Source organism: Aythya ferina (genome assembly GCF_964211825.1).
Source record: "Aythya ferina genome assembly, chromosome: 4".
NCBI classification, from domain to species: Eukaryota; Metazoa; Chordata; class Aves; order Anseriformes; family Anatidae; genus Aythya; species Aythya ferina.
Window position 1 is genome coordinate 48,875,910 of NC_140300.1, and position 26,195 is coordinate 48,902,104.

The 26,195-nt window shown below is 34.7% G+C and overlaps 1 long non-coding RNA gene across 2 annotated transcripts in view; it reads right to left on the reverse strand.

The window, feature by feature from the left end:
- Positions 1–8,789, reverse strand: part of LOC311435501 — a 31,308-nt gene extending 22,519 nt beyond the window's left edge. Inside the window, exons 1-5 of one of the 2 annotated variants that reach the window (XR_014692177.1) lie at positions 8,543–8,789; positions 6,967–7,030; positions 4,754–4,793; positions 4,358–4,566; positions 3,096–3,192 (exon numbers count right to left, since the gene is read on the reverse strand). This is a non-coding gene — a long non-coding RNA (uncharacterized lncRNA). Of the gene's footprint in view, positions 1–3,095; positions 3,193–4,357; positions 4,567–4,753; positions 5,039–6,966; positions 7,031–8,542 lie in introns of those variants that run through there. The other variant, XR_014692178.1, reaches the window with a different exon arrangement.
- Positions 8,790–26,195: the final 17,406 nt, after the last annotated feature.

Here is a 26,195-nt window from a genome sequence, read left to right on the forward strand (position 1 = left end):
GTTGTTCACATTTATACTAACAGCATGTATAAAAATCTAATTACGCACAACTGAGACAGCTGCCCCATCCATGTTTTCTTCTTAATCTACAACTGTAATCATTATATTTATGACGATGTTAAAATACTGCGTAAGAGCAATCTATCTGGTTATAAATGGCTTGCATGTTCTGAAAGAACACAAGCAATTCATCCTATTCCTTAACCTGCAGCAGCATTACTGACATAAATGAGAAAAGGGACACAGCTGGGTCCCACTGTTTCTAACGTTTTCCACTTATGGATCAAACAGTAGAAATAACGTTAGCTTAGATTGAAACTGACATTTTCAATCAAGAAGCGAGTGGACTTGCATTCAACCACATCTTTATATAACATTGCAAGTAACTTTGCAACCCTGAGTTTGGAAGAGGAAAAATCTTGAGTCCCGTCCCACAACTTTAGCATGTGCTTGAACTGTCATGTAACCTAGATGTACTGGGAATGGCCAGAGATATCCCATGTTGAACATCTGAAGAACAGAAATGGAAAGAACAACAAATTTTGGAAGTACAACAAATAACAGACAGAAAACAAAACAAAACAAAACTCAAATACCAGGAGAGAGTAGATATCTTAGATGTAAAATAAAGGTAATGGAATTCTATAACTCAGATCTCTGGTCAAGCTTTGCAGATGGCCTCAGAGCTAGCAATACCAGGTAAACTTCATAACCTACATTATGATAATATTCAGTTGTGACAACTGCAATCGAGAAAGAAGTAACAGGAGAGTAAGAGAGGGGGGAAAAAAAAGAGAGTAAATTATAAGCTCTTCTTTTGGCTTGTTTTCTCAGCAAGTCTGTCTGATCAGCGTTAAATTTGATAATGCAAATGTTCCTCTTTCTAGACAAACCAGAGTTCTTGCAAATAAAATACTTGGTTTTCAAGGTATTTTTTTTCTCCACAAAATTTCAAAAATTCTTGTTGGTCTGGATGGCCAAATAGGAGCAAAAAGGCACAAAGAAAACAGCTAGTCCCAGCCCATGTTTTCTTAGTCTACAACTGCAACCACTACACTTATAAAAATGCCAAAATACGCATTTGTTGTGGTCTGTAGAAAGCTTGCCCAGAAGGGCCATTATGAACTGCAACAAAAAGAGACCATGGTAGTCAGATATATATATATACGTATTAAATATATATATATCAATGTATACATGTATAAACATACACAGGAGAGAGATGCCTGGTGAGGGATTGTTTTATTTTGTTTTACTGCATGTTGGCTTCTGTGAACTTGGTGGTACTGCATGGTAGAATAATGTAAAAACAACAGTAAAAAAATGATGGAAAAAAAAAATAAAAAGATTGTGAAGGCTCATGTATAATTTAGAAGTAGAGAAAAATGATTGCTCTAGACAATGGTTAACAGAAAGGGTCAATAACTGCTGGAAGTTGACAGGCTGGATTTTTCCATACCTAAACGGAAGCTTCTAAGTTCCCTTATTGTTTTTTTAAAAATCATTGCAAACTACAGCACCAGCCTTTGGATCCCCAGATTTGTTCTGTAAATATAGCTGGCTTTCATGCATGCTATCATTTGTTCTTTTATCACCAAGACAGGACAAATATCAAGAGGGACATAAAGCCAAAGCATATGTGTCTTGACCGCAGCAAGCCAACAGGCAATGCTTAGGGATTAGTTTTAGACACCTAAGCCATAAATATTTCACTTTGGTGTATTTATTATTTTAAAATAAAAGACCGTAAGAGACTATGCTGTTAGAGAGACTGGTTTTGTTTTTCTTTGCTTTATAGAGCTTGATTTTATTAAATAGTCTATTGATTTATTTTACATCTGAATGTTTTTTCAGTAAAACATCTGGAAAATGTTATTATACTTCATTAAAATGTATATACTTATTGCTTCAACAGTCCTTATGAATCAAATCTCAAGAAATCTATCATGCTTTTCTGTTGAGCATGCACTCCAGGTTCTTCTATATTAGTCTAACAGATTCTGTTAGAATGTGGTAATAAACAGAGGTAATAAAAAGATAACATGATAATAAATAATCAAAGAACATTAAGGCTTTTTTGGACTTCTCTGTCTCTTGTTAACTTCTGAGTTCTTTTAATTTTAATCTAGTTTATAAACATGTAAATTACTGATATGTACATTTTTTAATCTAAATTTAATTCAATTTGGTATTTAGCATGCACTTCATATTCTTAATTTTATTTAGTCATCAGTTTTCGTTCTACTATCTTTAGCTCTTGTTTCCTGTTTCCTCACAGGAGACACTGCTCAGGTACAGTGCAATGCAGCACAAATTTCTGAGGCATGGCAGCAACAAGTCCTCCTGATTGTCAGCAGCTATGAGATTTCTTTTTCTTCTGGGGCTTTATTGTAGCACACTGCATGCAATAGTGCACCACTGTACCCTAGGCTTCTCAGAAACCATAGGAAGAGGATGTCAGAGCTAGAAAAAGGCAACAATGATCTTTGAACTTAGGATTTCAGGAGAAATGAAATAAAATACTTTTTCAGACATCCAGCTTGAGTCTTCATTATATAGCAGAACCAAAATAAAATAAAATAAAATAAAATAAAATAAAATAAAATAAAATAAAATAAAATAAAATAAAATAAAATAAAATAAAATAAAATAAAATAACACTTTAAAATACTGAATACCTTCAATAACTATAGAAGGATAAAATTTCAAGTGCTACTGATACCTAAAATAGTTCAAGTGTGTTCCAGTATAGCTTTAGCCTAACTAATGGCCTTCTAAGTCCTATAAAAACAGCTGCTATATTTCTACCCAAGGAACATTTAACCCATAAAATATCTTAAGTTAAACACCAGCTTCCAGAGGCTCTATACAAACAACTGTGATGCAAACTGAAACTAAGTCTTGCTTACAAACATATGCAGTAACATTACTTACGTCCCTCTACTGAAAAAACATATGACAATAACAATCACATCAGCCTCCCATCAACACTGCCTTCTAAAAGAGAAGGGGCTTTGTCTCCTCTAGAAACGCTGCAAGAAATGCCCATGCACAACTTAAATAGATATCATTAATTATCAGAAAATTTAACATACCTTATGCAGAAAACTCTCAGTCACTGATAGTCAATTACCAGATGTACAACTGCAGCACACAAGCTTATTTTCTGATAAATGGTCTTTCCATTGGACACTGTTAAACAGAATTTAAAATGTTAAACAGATAGTTGACAAATATGCCCTTAAAATGGGCTTGAGACTTTTTCAAATCCAAAATTCTAGTTCTTGTGGAGGTTTGTACTAACTAGAGTTTGCATCAGTTTTTAGTAGCGACCTGCAACTTTGCTATCCCATTTTTCCCTCCTCAGTTTATTCCAGTAATAAACTGGATTTTTCTTTAAAATTAGTGAACTGATCCCTTTTATACTACAGCAGCACAGCTGTTTTCTCAGAACCAATACACTCTTATCATCTTTCTCAACCCTTTTAATACTACAAATGCCAATAGGAAAACATTATTTTGAAGTATTTTTCATTCGTAACAATCTCCTTATGAAGAAGAGGAGCAGGTATCTTCTACTATTAAAAATAAAAAAAAAAAAAATCCTTTATTACTGTCTATACATGCAAAATATGCATTCCTGGATGTGTCTCAGAATTTCTAAGGACTGTTTGTGTCCACATATATGCATGTATATATGTACATGTATATACATGTACATATACACTATGTACATGTGTATACACATTTACAGCATCTTCACGTCCAAAAAAAACTGATTTGGCCAACAACCCAACTTATGCAAAAGGAATCAACAACATATACCCCATGTCCCAGAGTAGTATTTTATGGAAACATCATTCTTTGAAAGATGTGTAATTGTTCTACTGTTTGTACATTTTATTATGTACAGAAGGAAAAAAAGAAAAGAAAGGAAGAGAGAAAGGAAGAGAGAAAGAGAAAAGCAACTACAGTTCTGCAGTTCTTCCCTTCTTTTTACCATCTTTCCTTTCAAAATATAAAACAAAATTATTTCAGTGCAATATCTGTGAGTTTTCTGATCCTCAGAATTGCTGACAGGAAAACAAACCTCTAATATCAGTAGAAACCATGACCTAAAATATGACTAGAGATTGTGGCAAAATAGAAACCTTTTTCTCTACACTCTTACAATGTATAGGAAAACAACTAAAGCCATTGGCATGCGTCTCTAAACAAACAAGATTCAAGTCAAGCTGTCCTGCTTCTGAAAATTTGTGATGGCTTGAAGCAACACCTAAAAATCAGCTCTGCTCCAGCAATGCACATTTAGTACTTGGTACATCAGAGAAGAACTGGCATGCTTTCAAATACTTACTTGTCCCTGCACGGCCTCCTTGTTTCTCATGTTTTCAAAGGCTGTGGCCGCTCATCTGCGTGCAGCTGCTATTGTCTGATTTGTTCCAGCTTTAAGCTTCCATTTTTGTACTTCTGCTCACAGTCCATACTCTTGGTGGAAGGCACTTCTCTCAAAATGGTGAAGATTACTCATGAGTGCATAAGTAGAGCTGGTGGAAGAACTGTGAGCTGGGAAAATAAAAAATTAAAAAAAAAAAAAAAAAAAAAGGAAAAAAAAATCAACTGCACAAAGGAGAAAACATCATCTTTTAAAATGTTCCCGTGGCTTCAAAAATATGTCAGCTGTAAACACATTGGAATAAAATTAACTTTGAAGCTTCAGCACAAATAAATATGAACCATGCTCACCACTGACCTCAGCAAGCCCAGACACACAAACTGTGGGTTCAGCTTACCTAGGAGAATAGAGAATTGTTTTAGAAGATACAGTGATATTCTTTAAGGAACCGAGCATTATTCAGTCACTGACTCAGAAATTACAACACAGTTTAAGGCAAAAAGCTGCCAAGATTACATAAAATTATCACTGTCCATTTTAACTGTCCATCATGACTGTGTCTTAAATTAAAGGTCTAGTATCTCAAGAGCTGCTGTGCTACAAAAACTCATTCCTGTTAAAAAGGGTCTTTAAGGGAGTCCTCAGTTTCTGTTTTTCTAAAGCAGTATGTGCACACAATCTGGTCACTGTTGGTGCAAACATCTCTTCCTCCGCAGCTTCTGCCATGTGAATCTGTATGTCTGTATCTCATCCAAGCCAGGCATGTATGCATAATTTTAAAATTTAATTCCTTTGTTTTCTTCTTTCTTCTAAACACTTTATCAGTTATCTTGGCAGTCTATTTTAATTGACTTATTTACAGTTTAAAATATTAACTTTAAATAAAGTAGTGCAGGACAGGTTGTTTTTTTTTTTTTTGCTAATGAAGTTTACCACAGATTACCAAAATCAGTAGATGATAATCTTGACTTAAATTAATTCTGCATTAAGCTTTCTGCCCTGTAAAAGCCATAATTCATTTAGGATCCTCTTGAAGCCCTTATACAGCTTCTAAGTGATATGGTCTTTTACGTATGTAAACAGAGGGCACTCATCAGTTTTCAGCTACCATGACTGGGAGTAAAACCCATCTATCAGCTATTTCATTTTTGGTACCCTTGAGAGCACAGTTGTGAAAAATCATAGAACATTTTCAGGCTTTTCATAAAGTGAGTTAGTAAGAGACACGAAATCATCAAACGTGCTTCCATCAGTGGATGGATTCCATCAGTGACTCCTGCTGACATCAAACCAGATTCTAAGTACGAAAACTCTTGGTTGACAGCTTTCAAGAACAACATTTAAAGGTGCCAAGTATCAAACTAAAGATATATTAGCTCCTGCTTAAATCTTTTACACAATCACACTCTTTTTCCTTACTAGCAGAATGCAGGGCAAAAATAGCCTTGGCTGAAACACGAAGCTGCTAATCTCTGAGAAAAGCCAGCACCTCCTCTTCAGGACTAAGACTGTTGCTGGGATGATAGAGGAAGCTTCCCCTACCCACACACTGCAGAAAGAGCAAAGGCTTCCCTTATCACAGTGACGCAACCCTTTCTGCAGCAATATATCCACTCATTTTTTGAAGTTAATTTCCATATAATCAAAAATAGATTCGGTATCACAAAATTAACTTTTTTAATAATACATATAAAAGATCAAGAAAAATAGATCAAAACTTGGTAGGCATGATTTTTTTTTTAAATGGATTCAAGTTACAAAGATTTTGTTGGAAGAAATGTATGCTTGCAGACTGAAAACTTAATAGCAACTGGTTGGTATTAAAGAGAAACCCCGTAACATAATTCCAGACAAACATGCAGTGTGTTTTCTCTAGATTTTTCCCAAAATAGTCAAACTGGAATTTATAGAGTTCCAAAGAATGATGAGAAAGTAATAATAGTATTTTGTACTAGAGGTGGAGAATTAGCTAGCATGGTTCAAGTTTTTTCAGACAGATGTAAGAGAGTCTAAATTTAAAGATGCACATTGTTAGTTGAATAGGTAGGGAAAACAACACCCTGTATTGTTAAACATTAAAAAAAAAACACCTGTATTTGACAACATGAAAATGGGTGACACAACGATAAATTGAATTTAATTTAGAAAAGAAAAATCTATAATATGTCAAACAAAGATTATTTTTTTCCAGTGAAACTAGATGAAGCACCACAGTTAAATAGACAATTCAAAGATATGTTGAAACTAGAGCAATATTTTTTATACTGCAGCATCAAAGATGCTTCAGTATCAAGGGCACCAAAAATATCATCTTCCATTATGCCATTTGTTAAGAAAATTTCTTCAGAAGCAGCACATGAATGAGAAGGAGTCTTTAAAATCCACCATATTAACAAAGCTGGGAGTTCAAATTTAAAATTCTTTTTAGTCCATGTAAATTCTCTCTCTTTTTGTCAGGGTGGTAGTCTCAGATTTATTCTATGTTAACTATGTTATGTATGTACACAACCTTGGAAAACTATTTTGAAAGACGAATGGTACAGATTAAAATAAGAAATAGGATAACCCACTGTGTATCCAAACACTTGTGGATCTGTGTCTTCACCCGTTTTTTCTTCTCATCTTTACCATCCCCTAAAACAAAGAAGGAAACAAAAACTATGTGAAAACAGGGTGAGGCTACATAATGACAGCTGGAAACAACAGTTCCTACAGGATTGTAATTCAAAGTCCTCTGTCCAGGCCTGCTTCCCTCTTAATGTCCCTTGACTACAACGGGTTTAAGGAGAAAATAAGAAACTCAGCTAATGGATTTCTTGGCACACCACATTTGTTTTTCCAGAGTAGCATAATTTTACATTTACATTTCATTAATAAGTTTTACCCTCAGGGTTCAATTCTAATTAATTAAATGTGAAAAAAAGGCCAGGTGACTTTCACCCCTACAACTGCAGCTTGAATTTAATCCTTTAAAAGCAAGCATAAACACCAGGCCTAGAATATCATTTTCCTATCAGAAAAAGCTAAACTCAACACAATAGCCCCCAGCTGAAATAACCCTGGAAGTACAGAGTGACATTTGAATCTTAGTTCAACTACATGTATGCGTAAGCAGTCTTAAATTTTTCTGCTTTTTAATTTATGTATATTTAAAAAAAATCTTTGCCTTTAGAAGCACAGCAAGTCTCCAGGACAACAAGCTTTGAATATTTGGTTTTCTGTGAAGATTTTCATCCATGACAAAAGCATTCATAAAGTACAATGATAATTCATAGTTAAAGAGTTGCAGTTTTCTCCAGTCTTCAACTATAAAATAGTAATATGAAAGTTTTCCACTACATACTCCTAGGCATGTATTCAACCTTTTCAAAAGGATGCATTTGTGCAATTGCAAAATTACAATTGTTTCTTCTCATGAGACTGTGCTATGGCAGCATCCTTAGCAGGTACTCAAACTTACTGTAGGAGCTACTGACAGAAATTATTGACATGTGAAACAATAACTGCAAAATAGAGCTTGCCAAGAAACTCCACTCTACAGAAGGCTTTGATGTTTGCAATGCTTGTGTTCGCAAATTAGATTGCACAGCAGCTGCAGAGATCTTTCAAAAAATAGTAAATTGTGGCCTTCTGTGGGAATCTTTGGCAAATGACAGATTGTGAAGAACAACATAATCGTTAAACAAACCTCTGGATCTGTGAACAGCTATATATGAACTATTTCAACTCCTGGATTTAAGAACTGTGGGAGAATGGTGGGGAAACAGTTGTAACCAATCAGCTACAACTGATTTATTAACCTCTAACCGTATGGACATGAAGGTCTCACTTTCCTTTGTTTTTGATGGAAAAGCTGTGAATTACTTCGACATGCTCACTTTCCCAGCAGGACCCATCTACTGAAATACAGGAAATATATTTCAGGAAATATACGAAAGGAGATCTTTAATCTTGTAGCCCGAGGCCCTGACTGGAACCAGTACCTGGTCACAGTGAAACCAGGGGCAGACAGGCAGCTGCTTCAGAATCGAAATGCAGCAGTGAGTGAAGAAGAAGAAATTTTAGTATCACTGTATAAAACAATCTCAAATAATGTTTGCTTAGGAGTTGTTGCCCTTGCCTCTGTAAGCATGTCTGTGTATCTACCTTAATTTATGTCTGTTATGTTCCACTGAACAGGGGTCAGCTGAGCAGTTTGGTTTCTTGCTTGCTAGGTGACAAATCTTGCTTCAATGGCTTTGGGAAAAAAGACTGGCAAACATTTTAAATTTAAAAACAGATTGTAGCAGATTAGGAGAGACTCGAACCTGGTAGATAACAGACAGAAAGACAGCTGAGGCAGGTGAATGGACAACCATCAGAAGCAACAATCATCAGAAAGGCAATGGAATTAGCAAAAGACCTCAGTCTGGAGTACACAAGGAACTTGATGTGGTTCCACAAGAAGCAAACAAGTATTTCCTTTTCTAGGAAGCCTCACATGGAAGTGGAACATGTTCAGCTGTTGCACACTATGTAATGAGATCCTACAGGAATCATAACATAACATAGTAATAGAGAGCATAGGAACTGGGCTTAAGTTGAGCCAGGGGAGTTTTAGGTTAGATGTTAGGAAGAACTTCTTCACTGAAAGGGTTGTGAGGAATTGGAACAGGCTGCCCAGGGAAGTGGTGGAGTCACCATCCCTGGAAGTCTTTAAAAGACGTTTAGATGTAGAGCTTAGGGATGTGGTTTAGTGGGGATTGTTAGCGTTAGGTCAGAGGTTGGACTCGATGATCTTGAGGTCTCTTCCAACCTAGAAATTCTGTGATTCTGTGATTGTTCTGTAAAGGTAGACATTAACATAAACATAATAAAACAGTAACGTGTTAGTGAGATTTTATATTTTTTCATCATTCCCTTCTGGTCTCTTAAGCACAGGTCTCTAAAGCACTAGCAAGTTACTTCATTCCATAAACTGCTGAACTTACTGCAGCTGTGAGCTCCGCTAGCAAGACCATCTGGTCAAAACAATACCCACAGCATTTTAATTCAGTACATCTTTACACAGAGACCAACATTTTGTCACCAGCTGTGGTGGTTTTACCCAGCTGGGCATCTGAACTCCACCACAATCACTCTCTCACTCCCCCTCCTCAAAGGAAAAGGGAGAGAAAATAGAAAGGACAGGGAGATCACTCGCCAATGGCCATGGGCAAAACAAACTCAGCACAGGAAGATTAATATAATTCATTGACTATTAACAAGCTATAGCAGTGACAAACTAAAAACAAACTAAAGACACCTTCCCTCCATCCACCCCCTTCTACCTCCTCACCCTGAGCAGCGCAGGGGAACAGGAAATGGGGGCTGCAGTCAGTTCCTGAGGCTTCATCTCCACCACTCCTTCACAGTCACTCTCTGCTCCTGCTCCATGTGGGGTCCCTGTCCCTTATCTAACATGGGGTAGGCGATGAGCTCTTCTCACAGAGGCCACCCCTGCAGCCTCCCTGCTACCAAAACCTTGCCATGTAAACCAAATACACCAGCATACATTAGAGAAGCTCAGCTGCAAATTCAGAAACTTACATTTCAGTTATCAGAGGAAAAAAAAAAAAGAAAAAAAAAGTGTGTTTTTTACAGTATTTTTATACAGCTTGCCTTTCATGCTTACATGTTCCATACACTTCTATTTCATCTGGCAGAATCTGGTCCCCTTCATGCTGTTTCTGGGGCATCAAAGCATATTTAATTCTCCAAAGAAGCATGCAATCTCTCATGTGCTCGGGGGAAGGAGGAGATGTTGTACTGTACAAGTATACTCATCTGCTTCCAGGGTATTTTTGCTAGAGCATGCCACCTTTGAAATGTCACTAACCTGTTTACCTTTAAAGAGAGAAAGATGTGCTATAACTCGAAATTGGGGGTCTCAAAAATACAGCTAACTAGTTTGTAACATAATTGTGTGCAGCAGAGAAAGGAACAGGATTCTGTGACCTACGAGGGCCTATCCAGTCCTGTATTTCTCATTTCTTTTGTTCAAAGAAGTCAATAATGCAGCAAACATTTTATTCCTGATACAACTCTGAACATTTATCGGCAGGAAATGCTTCTTTTGGTGTCACATACCTTCAGCATTTATGCATAATGGACCTGAGAAAGATTTCTACTTACCTTCAGTTTACTTTTGCTCTTGCTGAAGGTTACAAATGCAGAAAATGTACTTTAATTCACATTTTCAGATCTGTGAATCTGACAGGAGCAGTCTAGGTACCTAACCCTGCTTAAATGCAAAACTGTTTTTCAATAAATAGTGCTTTATATCTCCTTTAAACTAGATGTTGCTTTTCATTGATAGAGCCCATAAGAGAAGATAATCCCCAGTTGATGAGATTATCCAGAAATAGCAAAATGGAAAAATGTTGGGTGGAAAGGACCTTCTGGCTTTCATAAAGTATGTTTATTTATAAATTCGTTGTGAAAATGGTATTTTTCCATGTTTTCTTAACCATAAAACTCTGAAATTTCTAAGAAACAAATATAACCCCCTATTACTTGAAATGTAATTTAACCACACGTGTAAAGTTCCCATTATACTATACTTAAAGAGAGAAAAAAAAATACCAGGACATGCTGCATGCATAACACATGAAATTTCACAACTATTTCATCTGTCATATACACAGACAGAAATGCAAATAGAGAACTAGGAAATACATATCTGTGGGGACAACGCCATTTGACCTTAGGAATACGCTCCAAGTAAATTTACACCAACTTTTTTGAATGTGTTCCAAAATACTCCACACGACTATTAGTTCAACTTATTTCTCAAGTTAAGATGATTCACTGAAAAAAAAAAGTTCAATTCACATTTTTCCATTCTCCATTTCAGAATGCAGATTACATATAAACCAAAAACTACTACTGAAGGTTTACTTTGTCGTAATCCTTAACAGAATGAGAAAAAAGAAATATGCTAAAAACTCGCATGAGCCTATGACTAACAACTCCACACCTCAGACACAATTGTTATTTCAACCAGAAAACTGTTTTCAGCATGGAAAATGCATCAGTTTCCTAAGACTAGGACCAAGGCAACAGAAGGAATTCCTTTCTTACAGATGAGATAGTACAAACCATATTCCAACTGCAAGGCTCATTCCCTTGAATTGCCACCACCTACACATTACAGACCACAGACACATAAATCACAATGTCTGCCAGAGGAAGCCAGCAAATCAAAAAGTGCTAACAAAACAAGCCTCTTCACTCTAATATCCCTTCCAATAAAGGCAAAAAAGTAACGATAAAAAGCAATGTCAGATATTACCCCTATTACTGAATGGCTACTCAAATACTCCATTTTGTTATAGCATATGGAAGTTTACAGAATGCAACAAGAAATGAAATAGGAATAAGAAAAATAAAAACAGAAGATGGATGAATGCTGTCCCTATGATTCCCACACAGTTTCTAGACCTCAGAGAAACAATTAAAAAACATCACTGTTTTCACTGTTTGCCTTCAAGCCATTTAGGAGTAATAGAAAAAAAAATCAGTTCAGAGGCTAAGGCTTTCAATGTAATTAACATTTCATACATAACTGGAGTGCTCTTCATTACCACTGAGCTTCTCTCGAAGTCAGAGGAATCACACAGCATGTGCTAAATACCCTATCAAATACTTCTATAATTGTGAGCCCAAAATACATTCCTGTAATCTGTGTGCATTTTCTACTGTGTCAGACCCGAGTTGCAAAACTTCTGTCAGGGTCCTTTTGTTACTATTTAACACATAGGCTAAATTAGCTGAGTCAAAAAACAATGTGAACAAATAATATTAATTTTTCAAATAATTCAGTACATTAAATATGCGGTTTTGCCATGAAAAAAATAAAGATCAGAGAGACTCATTTGGGCAAAACTGGTGTAAAACCAAACCACACTCAAGAATGAAAACACTCGACGGAATAGGTAACTCTTAGGCAAAAGATTTCTCATTTCAGTTCAGGTTTGTAAGGGAAAAGTTTTATATGAAATGCGTCTATTTTAAAGTAACTTAAGTAACTGCAACATACTGAGGACTAACCTTTCTTTCTTTGTTAATGTTTATCAATTTCAAAAGCAGAATATCTGAAGGCTTTTTAAGAGATTTTGTTAATAATTTGAGTTTAAATTTATTTAGCATGGTGGACATTTTGTGGATTTTGTTTTTGAAGTGTAATATAATGAAACTGAAAATAAGTTTGGGGCATAACAACTCTGATTTGTTTCTAAAATTAATTATAATCCTCTTCCTCAAATAGGAGCTACAACTTCTCAAAAAATTAATTAGCCAAAGGTCTCCCCAATAGGTCAATGGCAGATGATGGTAGAAAAGGCAAGGAATAAATTTTGCTTATGCCGTAAGTCCTATTTTATTTCTGTCACTCAAGAACACAACCTCACAGCAAGCCTACTTCTAAAATCACCAAACTTCATTTGGACTAGTCCACATGGAGAGCTGATTGCTAATCACAGCATGCATTCTCCGAAGCAGGTGGCCAAAGTCATAGTGCCCGCTTTTCTTGACACTGCCCTTCAGAAAGTTCGCAGACTTGTACCGATGACTACCCCATAAATCAATTATTCATCTGTCACTTCTGCGTTCACAGTGTACTTCATCCTTAAAACCTCATCATTTTCAAAGACCTCCAAGGGATTACTATATTTATAGCATAATGAAAAAAGTTTTTTGTTTTGTTTTGTTTTTGTTGTTTTTTGTTGTTGTTGTTGTTGTTTTGTTTGTTTGTTTTTTACTGCTACTGTTGTTTTTTGTTTGTTTGCTTTGCATATAAAAACAGAAAGATGTTTTTAAAAAGACAGCTTGGCAATTAGGCACTCACCTCTCTGGAATTAGACTGAAAGGTTACTCGGGAGTTTTTGGACCAAACAAATTGCCTGTCTCTTGAGCAAGAAGTAACAAAAAATAAACAGTAGAGTATAAATCACATTGTGCAAATATGCAAGACAAACTTTTTCATCTGCCTACAACCACCACTACGTGCAAAAACATCACAATGTCTACTTGGTTAAGGAAAAGCTACTCTGTCATCTACCTAAGCATCCGTTCAAAGGTAACTTGTGTGAAACAGTGGCCCAGGAATTGCCTGAAGAACTAGGGCAAGAGATTCAGATAAAACAGATAATAGGGGAAATTAGTACAAATTACAGCTGAAATGTGAATACGTGTAATATATATATAGATATACATACAAATTATATCTATATCTATATATATATATGTGTAGTTTTTTTCTATCTATAACATATACATTGATAGACAGAAATAGACAAATGATAAATAGAAATCATATGTACCTTACAAAGAAACCATACAGAGAAGTCATAAAAATATATGACTGAAATTAAAAATAATGCAGAACTAAAATCTGACAGAGACATCATCAGATCATGGGGTAGAATATAAAAATAAATAAAAACAAACAAAAAACCACAAAGCACTGCCTGAGTATCTCAGATGAAAGTTAGTTATCTGTAAAGCTGGAGAGGTTTCCAGGAAGGAACAAGGTGCCTTTGACTTGGTTTGTTATTTCTATTATCAATCCGGTTTTATGATTCTCTTCCTTTCCTTTTTCATTTCTGCTGCAGCAAATAATATAATTTTCTTTACTTTATTTTTTCATATTTTTAAAATATAATAGACTTTTATACAATCTTCACACTTCATTTTTTTAAAGCATTGTACCTAGCCCTTTGGGTAAAAAAAAGTTATCATTTTTACATTTTGAGAGAAGGCTGAAGCTGAATAGATATAACAGTTTGCCTCTCATTAAGCAGCTAAACGTCAGCCTTAACCAATTTAATGTCCCTCAGAGCACTTCTGGGTCATAAAAAACCTATCAGGTTCATTGACAGTTACCTAACCTCTGACTCTCTTTTCTGTTTTGTACAGCATAGCTATTTTTGTAATAAATATGAATGGTCAAGTTCCTCTTTTCTTGATCTGTATTTTCTTTTTCTTATGTATTCTTTTTCCAGAATCTATAACTTCTCTGTGCAGAAATGAGCTAAAAATTTCTATAATCTTTATCTCCACAAGCGGTATGTTGTTACTTCTTATCATTGTTGCCCTACTTCAGTGGAGTTTGTAGGTATTTTAGTAGCCTGACAGCACTGTTCAGTCATATCTTTTTCTTTTAAGAGCGTCATACAATATAAGAACATTGTTTTTTGCATTGTTTTTTGTAACACTGTTGTTTTTTGCATGGATTTTTTTTTTCTTTTTAATTACAGTACATCATCAAGATGCTACTGCTTCAAAGAGATGGAGCCTGAAATACTCCAGTGCTTTGTAATCGTAAGCACCTGGCACCATTTGTGCTTCAGAATCAAAATATTGAAGCATTTATTATAAGTAGTTAATAGAAGCTGCTGGTATTTTGTAGATACAACTGTTTTACCCTAACTTTGAACGCTTTTTTTTGTTTGTTTTGTTTTGTTTTGGTTTTGTTTGTTTGTTTGTTTGTTTTTCCCTTTAGCTTAGCTGGAAAATTAAGAGAATATAAAGAAAAAAAACCGACTCACTCAACTTTATGGAAATCTGTGCTTTTTCTCAGTATTCTCTTTCTTCCAATAGCTCACTGCTCATAAGAGTCAGATAAACTCTTTCACTCCTTCCCCAGCCTGTTTTTCCATGATGTCTGCTGCAGAAATGCCATTGGTAACAGACCATAAGCTTCTGAAAAAAAGAAGTGAAACTGGGCAGGGAACATTACTCTTGGCAAGGTGGAGGCAGGAGGGCAAAGGGTGACCATTTGAAAGGGAAGAGAAGTGGAGAAGGCAGTGGGACTACCATGCTATGCACAGATGTATGCTGTGAGGCTGGAAAGTGAGGGAGGTGAAAGCAGGACACTGATATCCTTATTGGAAAGGAGGAAAGAAAGCTTGAAACTATGCTACAAAAAAAAAGAGAAAGAGAAGAAAGGCACATGTGATGGAGCAGAACCAACTCATTACCATTGATATTGTCAATTCTGAGCAAAGGCACCTGAAAAAAAAAAATCACAGAACAATGAAACTTGACATCATCTGAGTTAAAGATTACTATGGTTCAATTTTCCTCATTTTCCTCACCATGTCAACATTTTCTCCTAGTCACGAAATATACTTAAGGATGTAAAAATGTACAGCATCAGACACCTGTGAGCTTAGGGTGCTCCAGCACATTTATAGCACAAACAGGTCTTGTTCAGAACATTAAGGGAAAAAAACAAAAGAAAACAAAACAAAATAAAAATAAAAAAACAACGCACACACACACACACAAAAACTTTTTTGCATCAAAATAAAAAAAAATATCAGGCTCTAAGACAAACTCTCATTTTTGGTCAGCACTGCTAGTCACCTGTTTTATACACTGTTGTTGTACAGGCCATCTAGGCAAGACTTAGAGTGCTTGTGAAGCCAGAGCACAGTTATATGGCTTCAATGGAATTGCAGTGGACCTGTATTTAACTCTTATTTAAAGTATAATTAAAGTCTAAGTCTCAGTAATTACTTGTTTAAAGTGGGAAGGCATAGGAAAATGTATAAGTCTTGCTTTCATTTAGGCTGTAAAAATAATACTTACACCCAGTCCCTTGAGAATCATTCAATCCCTTTAAATGCCAAGAGCATAAAAACTAGATATCTTTCTTCTATGATGGCGTAACTTTGAAATTCAGTGTTGTTAGTTGTTGTTTTTTAATGCAGAAATACTACACCCCTGATTGTAGTAAATTTGTCATTGACAGACTGCTCTTAGTCTCATTTAATGGTAGCTATGGAAACAGAGTTCTGCAATTATCGGTTGTGGGTGCATGTTCTAGCTAAATAAATAGAGATACCATCTGAGTTATGTCTTTAATTACATCTGCATAATTAAGAGCTAATCACAACAATTTTAAAAGGATCTCTGCATTATTGAAATTTTAATCTGGTATTGATATTTAGGTATGTGTTTAACTGCAGTCTGAAAATGTGTTGCTAGCAGATAATTTTGTTGCCTTGGTTTGAATAAGCACTGTAGACGCTTCACTGGGAGGAAGATGATCCTCTGACAACAAATTTTGGTTGGGAGTCCATTCAGTTGCACTGCATAAAAGTTACTTTGGGGTTAGAGTCCGTTCCTGCTTAAGGGAGGGAAAGATAGCCACTTACTGTGGTGGGAGCACCCTTCTGTATTTATAAGGTTTTGTTTGTTTGTTTGTTTGTTTTTAATAATAGACATAGAAATGAATGAGTCTTGGATTGCATCCAACATGTTTCTTTAGACATTTTAATGGTAAGTCTCATCTGGTTCTTTTCAGATAAATTGCAATAAATTTGTTCGTGCATTTTTTCCCTTTGGCATCATACAGGCCAGATTTATTCCAACATGCAGACAAAAGAGAATAGTTATGAATAAGCTTCTTGTTGATATTTTTGCAGAGATTACACTGGTCAGGGAGTAATGCACTAACTAAAGATTATAAATAGTACAAAAGATGTTTAAATTATTATCAGATTATTTAATTTACCCTTCTGATATGCCCAGTTATTGGAGTAAGTCTGTGTAATGAATCCAGGAAGAAAAATAATACAGGTTACTTTACTATGCAAAATCAAAGACTTATGAAATAACTGTAATAGCTGCAGTATTCATTAATAAGCTATTGTCGATGCGACCATGACATTTTCCTCATAAAATACTTTACTATGTAAGTTATGTTAGTACTAATAAGGTAATAAAGTAAGGTAATATTATCAAGTACTGGTGATGCATGTTATTTTCTATTACCTTGCAAAATATAGCCCCTGTGTCCAAACCCACAAGCCTATATCTGACATTTTCTTACAGCTTCTGTTTGTCACTGCATGACCATGCTCATTTAAAGCATGGTAGCCTATAACAAGCTCCATAGGGTGAAAAATCCAATCTTCTTTTTAAGCTTCCAAAGATATCTTTCTACATGTGATATGCAGAAGTAAGTTTCTTCAAACTTTGTATTTTTTCAATTCATCACTTCTAGCCATCTAATCATTTTTAATACCTAGCAGGATAAATGTCAGCACTGAAAAATATTAAAGCCTTGTTCCTGAAGTGGAAAAAACATTACTGCAGATAAACTTTAGATCAGCTCTTAATCAAATTTTTAAAAATACAAAATAGCAAAATATAAAAAATAGTATATAAAATAGAGCATTTTTATTTGAATATTTTAAATTCTTCATTATATCTTGCCTAGAGAAAAAAATAAAATTTCTGTGTTGTCTCCCTTTCTCTCTGATAATTACAATGCTATACACTGAAAATGGCTTAACAAAACTCAAAGTTAGTATCTGTGGTGTGTTTCAAAGATGCCATTACAGGTTGCATACAACCTCAAACCATCCTAGCTTGGATACAAAAAGCATGTACCACCAAAGAGTTCAAAGCATCCTCCACAAACATGTCAAGTAAAGTGCTCAGCATCTATACTAATCCTGAAATTAAGCAATAATTTTAACGCTGATTCACTTTTAAACCAGAGATTTCTGTTTTAAGTATGCTGCATTCCTATCTGCCTGTTGCAACAGAATACTGCATATTAAGAGAGAAAACTACATTAAGGGAGAACGGTGCTATTAAATCATCCTTGAACATTTTAGCTTCAAGTAAAAAACATTGATTTGTTTTCTTGCTGTGTGACACATTGTGAAAGTTGAGATAGCACAGAGAGGATAAGCACAGTTATTAGCAGTACTTTTTATCTATACATGCTGTTACAGAAATAACAGGGCTTTTGATTGATTTAGATACATTTGGTTGCAGATAAACACTTGGCTTAGGTTGCTGCTAGGAAGCAACGACTGTTTGTGGCACCAATGGAGAACACAGTTGAGCTGAAGACAACTAATACCTACTGGCTTTTGCCACAGCTTTTGCTTCCAGAAAGACACACAGTTGTAAGAAAATAGTCTTGTGTTACATGGTAAATTCACTCTGCAATTTTATTATTGTTATTACCCTTTTCTAGTTGCAATTAAACCTTACAAGTGACTATGAGTGATAGCTAAGGAAGCAATGAGCTTTGTTTTCTGTCAGGTAAGCTTAGTCAAACACAGAAAACATGAAATCTTAACACAAGGATGAAAAGAAACCTTGCCAGAATGAAAATATTAGAATGTCTTTGATAAAATAATGATCCAAAGAAAACCTGTCCAGGTGACCCAACAGCACCTATTCATTCAATTCAGCACCTCAATTCATTCAATCAGTTTCTAGCTCACCAATACAGCTGATACTAAACCATCACTGTCATATTGAACATAATGGCTGCTGTGCCACTAACATTTTAGTCGGCATCTTTCAATGTAAATACTTAATCACAATTAAAACACAAGAGTATCAAACCAATTTGCTCACATAAATATTGTTTTAAAACTAACTGGTGGCCATAATGCCCTTCACATCCGCAGACTCTTGCTATAGTGCCCCAGTAGTAGTTGAAAACCTTTCTACTAGTTTTGATTACTAGCTTTATTCTCCATGAATGAAAACACAGAAGCATGTAGCAGTTGTGATTTTTTCATTATTTTCCACCAATTTCCAGTTCCTTGAAGTTCTAGTTGATATCAAAGTTATGCATTCAGTACATCTCAAGAGAAGAGAAAGACAAGAAAGAAGAGAAAAAAAGAAAACCAGAATCACCTGGGCTTTTTCTTGCACATGTATTTATTCTTTTCTTGGGTTTTGCTATACCTGTTTTAGAATAAATTGACCTACATGTACATCTCATGTGCATGTGGTTCAGCTTCAGTAAAATATTGCAGCTAGAAGAGTGATGTCTATCATGGTCTATCTAGTCTGCTACCCTGACAAACTAAATTAACTTTCAATTTTATACATTTTTACTCGTATTTACTTAAAATATATGAACACTCAAAACATTCATGTCTTCTGTGATCAGTGCTGCAGATCTCTGGGAATCCCAAACATGGAACAAGAGTAGAATATGTAATAGAAATCTGCAATGCAGATAAGATGTACGCAGTGCACGTCACAGAAGTTTACCTCAGGGAAATAATGGAAGCCAAGTGATAACATCTATATTCATTTCTACTAGCTTCATTATTCATTCTAATAAAAATACTAATTATTTCTTCTGCTAAACTAATGTAATTGTCTTATAGGTAAATCTTTATTTTTTAATATTTTCAAATTAATATATAATTGTATTCTAACTTTATAAATCTGTCTTTTCAGTATTGCATGGAAGTCTCAGAACATCTTTCACTGAAATTAGATTGCCTATTTCTGTGATGCAAATTAACTTATGAAAAGGAAAAAAAAATCAATTTAAACATTGTGTTGCACACATAAGCAGGAGAATAGAGGTAGCATTCAGACAGGCAAATTTGAAAGTTATGGAATGAGAACATTAATCCTTACTGTGATTTCACTACTTTAAAATTCTACTCCAACAAAGCTTTTATAAGTTGAAATCTGGTATCTTCTTCAGATTTTGTTATTCATTGAAAGTTCATATCATTTTGGGATCAGCCATTCACAATATTATCCTTTTCAGCCACATGGTTCATGGTATTAACATCTTTTTTCTCTTCTCCCCTCCTGCTCATCACATTGACATATTGAATGTCATCTTTAAAAAGCTCTAATACTGCAATAAATGTTACTAAAACAGACTTTTTACATGTATATTGAAATACTTTTTTTTCTGTGCAGATGGGCGTACACACACACAGAGGAAAAAAATACTGGATAATCACAGCCTTTTTAACTAAGACAGAGGCAGCGTGAACATTTGTACAGTTTACGTGCTGGATTTGTAAAAACTAAACATATGACACTACTGAAAAGGAAATGTCAAATACCTTTTAAACCATAATAATACTGTGCAACATTTCTAGTTGAGGCAAATAGAGCAGAACTCCTTCTTGGTGTCACCAATACTTTGTTGAGCCAAATATTTTGAGCCAGAAAATAAGAATCTTATCATAAAAATCAATATCACGGCTTTACTTCAAATGCAAAATTCACTTCCAATCATTTTATCCAAGAGATATAGCATATCTTACAAAAGGTTTCAGATTTAAGCTATATTGGGAATTAAAAAAGCAGCAGCACAAACAAAAGTAGAAAAAAATGGTTAGTATATGAGTCAATAAAAGGGGAAAAGTAATAAGATACAAAATTACTGGTATCCAGAAGTTGATTCTGACACTTTTTCTTTTCCTATACTAAAGAATAAGAGGACTTTTAATGAGAACAAATTCTTGGGCCTTTCCAATGATTCCTTTCATTTCTTACATTTTACAGAAAGACTTGTCAACAAGCTCAATGAAACCTTATTAACCTGCAATGATAAGACAGTTTTTGGTCCAATTCTAAGATAAACCACAGGTTTATCCTGTGACTTTCAAACATTATGTGCACTGTTCATGTGCATATTCAGGTAAATGGTTTGAACTATGTTTTGGTTTTTTATTATTCGTTTGTTTGGGGAGAGGGAGGGAGGGAGGAAATTTCTTGAATTATATCATGTTTATACTAAAATAGTTGACTGAGTCTTTAGTTATGGAAGATAACCAGGTAAGTCTGAGCATGTCAAAGACAAATTTAAGAAATGCTGCACCATCTGCAAGCCATACCACAAGAACACTCTACATGCTCTTTTGATCTAGCTTCTGAGATCTTCCTTCACAACTTCCCAGACATCATGATAATTGGTGCACATTTCTGTCAGGATTTTGGCAAGCTAATTTACTGCTAGTGGTGCGTAGGAGGATGAGCACATATACAGCCAATGTGAGTAGGTCAGACAACACCACCCAAGGGAAGAAATCAAAGATCAGTGGTGAGAGCTTGCATAATAGTTCCACAGGGGCTAAATGCCCCATGAAGTGGGCCAAGATTTCCAGCTCAAGATTTCCACAGTGGAAAAAGAACTTCCAGAGAATGCCAGAAAAAGCACTTAATTCCCGAGATAACTCCTGCTCCTCAGGGAAGGCAGCAAAAGCACCATTGCTAGCCTTGTGGTGCTACATGGGTGCCCTTAAATTGTCAGCATCTGAAGTTCAGTCCTACTTGAATTTAAGTGGTGGAAGGGAAACTTGGGAATTGTGTTTCCCTATGCCAGAATGCTGTTAAAAATCCACCTACCCAACCCTTAAAAAAAAAAAAAAAGAGTTTTTGTATAACTCTTGCAAAGCTGCAGAATGAGGCATCCAAGTGGTGGGAGATTTATAGACTATGTTATCTGTTTATAAGTCACATATATATGGTGTGTTAACAATAAAAAAAGGATAATTGCAGCTCTTCAGTACTGAAAGAAAATGTTTGCCCAAGTAGTAAAAACCCAATTAGGAGCTCTGATTTTCCCTCCGACATCACCTGTAGTGGATAAATTCAGAATGTTTGGCTGTAGCATTATCTCAGTCCTCTGAGGAAACATTAATAATTTTCTCCTATTAATTAACCATCATTTAATTAAGCACCAATTAATTAAACAGCATACATTTTCATGGAGAATTTGCATCCTTAGAATTCTCCAAGGGTTGTCTAAACCTTACAAACTTATTGAACCAAACAGCCTGACAAGTGAGGTAAACAAGCTTCGCATTTAAAGTAGACAATTAAGTTTTAAACTCATTTAAATTTTAGTCATTCAGAAAGTTCAAGTTTTCCTGAACAGTGCTGCTAGGTGAAGAATTAAGGACTATGCTGCATTAATAAAACAAGATAAAACTGAGAAAGTTGTATAGACCTTCTACAGATGGTGGCAAGGACATGCATCCTGAAATATTATCTGACTAAAATACAAAAACAGCATTCATATGACATTTTGTATAATCACACTTTGATATTTCATCAGAGTGAGAATTCAGGTAATTGTCTACATTTCCACGGATCCACATCTATGTTTACATTTGCATTAGTAATTTACAAAAGGTACTTCTAAGTCATTTACATAAACACCAAAGTCAAATAAAAACTCCTACTGAATACAGACCATCTAAAGGGACCTGCAATAGTAAATAAGTTGTATTAGCAGACCCAAAAAAAAATCCCATCACATCCTTAAAATCCCTTTCTTTGAATGTTCAGACTATCATTTTGTCATCTCAGCTGGAAGATAACATTTATTTTTAAATAAATACAACTCAGTCGCATTTTGAAATTGTTCCTCTTATCTGGAATGTTTGCAAATAATTCAAAAACTACTTTTAAAAAGAATTGTTCTGTGTGCTTCAAAGAAATTGTTTACCCCAAAGTGACATTTTCACATCATTTTTTACACAGAGGATTCTTATCCTTCCCATAAAATAAATTTACATCTATTAACTATGTTACTAAGTAAATTAATGACCACTGTGTATTAAATGCCTTACCAAAGCAAATTTCCCCACAGATCTGTCAATGGTTATTTTTAAATTCAGGAAATTATGTTCTAATGTTAGGAAATACATGACACCTGCATATGCCAGATATTTTGTAGTCCTGTGGCTCTTCAGGAACCAAGTTATTAAGGTAAATATCACAGTGAATAAACTATAATAAATATCCTATAATATACTCTAATAAATATCAAAGTGAATATACTATACAACACCTTAAATCTCCATCCCTCGACTTACTTTCTTTAGCTTTATTTTATGACATTGTTTTTATGACTGATGCTGAAATTAGAACACAGCCTTCAGTGGACTTTCCCATCAATAGAAATTATTGAATGTTAACTGGGAGACCATTACAGTAGTCTAAATATTAAATCATTTGTATGATTAAATAATACTAATTACACTAAAACTATCTATTTCCAGCAAAAATATTAGAACAGGATGAAAAAAAGTATTTCAGTGAAACATGAAGATATGAGTCACCTCCAATTGTTTCTTAATTTGTAAAAAATGTATTACCTTCAGAAAAAAAAAAAAAAAAAAAAAAAAAAAGGTGGGAATGTACAAGAAGAATACAAAGATCAAACTCCTAAGGCTTTCTTTTACTGTTTTTGTTGTTGTTTGTTTGTTTGTTTTGTTTTTTACTTTTGATTTTTTTAATCTTCTTCAGGGTGAAAATTGGTTTTAACAAGATATACTAACAAATGCTAGATTCCATTTTTGTTGCAATCTGTTTGGTTGTGATGCATGAATTGCGCATTAATGATGATATGCAGAGAAGGTTAGTAAAAATAAATTTTGCTTTGTTTACTTTGGTATCTGAAATTAACTGCTGTATTTGAGGAAATATCATCTGCTAAATAGGGCTATGTGCATACTTAGAAATTTAAGCCTTGTTCTCTACTCTTGTTTTGCTTCGGTTCATGTCTATGCACAACACGGCGTTACTCTTATTCCAGGATTCAGTTGAATTGCTGTCTGTTGGGTTTCATACAGTGTTGAACAAAATAGTGATGTCCTGCTGAGAAGCAGCATGACATGACAGTTCCATATCAACTTTCACCCATTCTGCAGAAACTATGGCAAATCCATAGAACAAAACAAGATATGGCTGACAGTACTTAAGAGCTGTACCAGATCAATTGCTTTTGCCCCAAAGTAGGGTGTTTTCAGTCAAAGATGAATTGATCACATGTACTTCAATTGTATAGCTGTAGTCAGATTTTAAAAAGTTTGGTACTGAAAACACATTTTTGTTTCATGATTCTTGCTTGCAAATCAACAGTCCAAAAACTTAACGTACCCATTTCTTTGCATCATATAGCAGTAATTCTGCTTAGCAATTAAAGACCCCAACTAAGAAATTCAGTCAGTATAACAGAAACAAAAATCTCAAAGATGTAATTAAGCGATATTACACCAAAAAAAAAAAAAAAAAGTATTTACACAGGCATATTTTTTCCATTAAAAAAGAAACTTCCAAGGAACACCAGCATTTCATTCCAAAAACACTTCTCTACTGTTGTTTCAAAATACTCCGTGTAATTCGTCCTTGTGGGGTAAGATTTACTCCATAACTTCATATTTATTCTATAAATAATGCATGAAATTCCCCTCTCCCTACTCCTTAAAATTTACAAGCAGTCACAATGCCATCTCAATTTATCTTCTAGCCTTTCCTCTATGAGAAATACAGGTACGTTAAATGCATTTGCACCACATTTAATGCCTGCAGTATTCAACAGGTAATTTCAAATACCAAGTCCTCATATATATTAGCTTTAGACAATTCAAATGCCCCCTTTTGTGCTACTTTTATTCATTTTATCACTCATTGCAAAGCATTAGGAGAAATAACAGCAGTTTCCAAATGTCAGGGACTGTACCTAAGGGGTTCTGTGTGGGACTGACTTTATTGACCTTAGTTTCTCTAAGATACAGAGAGAATAGACACAGTACAGCAAACTGATTCTTCTCTACAAATTATAATTGCCATAACTGCTTTGATGTGATAAATAATGATAAAATAAATGTTGGGCCTAGTTTAAGTGTTTACTATACCTAAACGCTACAGAGAAACACATTCATAGAATTTAGGGCTGGGAACTGATTTCTTGTGCATAATACAGTTAGGAGTCAAGCCAAGTGAACAAACATATTCTAGGCAGAACAAACTTACAGAAGTCTTCCTAAAGATGCATAGGAATAGGTAACTAAGTCTATGAACTAAGCAAAAAGTTCATTAAATTTCATGCATAAAGAATTCTGGGTATGAACAGTGATTATGGATGTGAGAGAAAGAGGTATTAACAGACTACAGATGCTGATGAGAATTCAGAAGGTCCCCTTACATGCCTCAGTATCTCACAGCAGTCAAAATCAACAGAAAGTTCGTGTGACTGATCTCCCATTTTCTGCTCTTCTACTGGCTATAAAATGGAAAGGAAGCTTTTACAAATGCAGAGGCTGGTAATGAACTTTAGATTTTTTTTTGACATCTTCCAATTTCTATGTTATGTAATTTAATGTGAGGAGTGACTAAAGATTTCACCTGTTAATGTCATTTATTTTCACAGATGGAAGTTCAGTGGCCCAGTACTTTCAGCTTCAATTATCCTAAGATTTCTTACATTTTTCTTTCATTCCTACATGTATTTCGTTCTGCTATGAAACCTAGCAGTCCAAATACAGTTTACATTATGCAAATCAAAAATACAAACCTAAAATACAGGACCCTTTATTTTTCTATTCAGCTGCAGTACTTCTCACAGTTAGCCAAATGTGCACTACAGACTATCTTGTTTTGTTCAAGAGAATAGTAAGATGGAATTAGTGACATTTGTTGCAATTTGTTCATTATGGGTAGTCCATTTAAGTACAAAAAATGTGCTGCTTCTTTCACCTAATAAAATTGTTAAAACTGTTTGTCTGTTAGAAGGCAAAGATGAACTTTCCTCTCTGTAAGCCATCTCCTTGTTACACTGAAAAAAACAACACTCTATGGCAACTTGAAAGTTGGTTATTACAGATGGCTTTCTGACCTGTTTATTATAGGCTTTCACTAGCTGTTACTCTATTATTTTTCTGTTCTCAGAGATTCCCAAAAGAAAAGAAGTTCAAGACAAAACAGTATGTTAAGTCAGCAGTGAATAGGTTTCAGCATCACTTATTTCCAGAAGACCAAGATGAATTTGACTAGTTTTATGTATTTTTTTTAATTATTGTTGTTTTGAGAAAATACATGACTGCAATTTTATTCTCATGTTAAAAAATAAATAAATAATGAAGTGAATTGAACACTAAAATGAAATTCAATCTTTTATATTTATACACCTGTATCGGCTGCTGTCATCCTCCCATAAAAATATTAAATGTATGTGAATATTGCTCTGTAG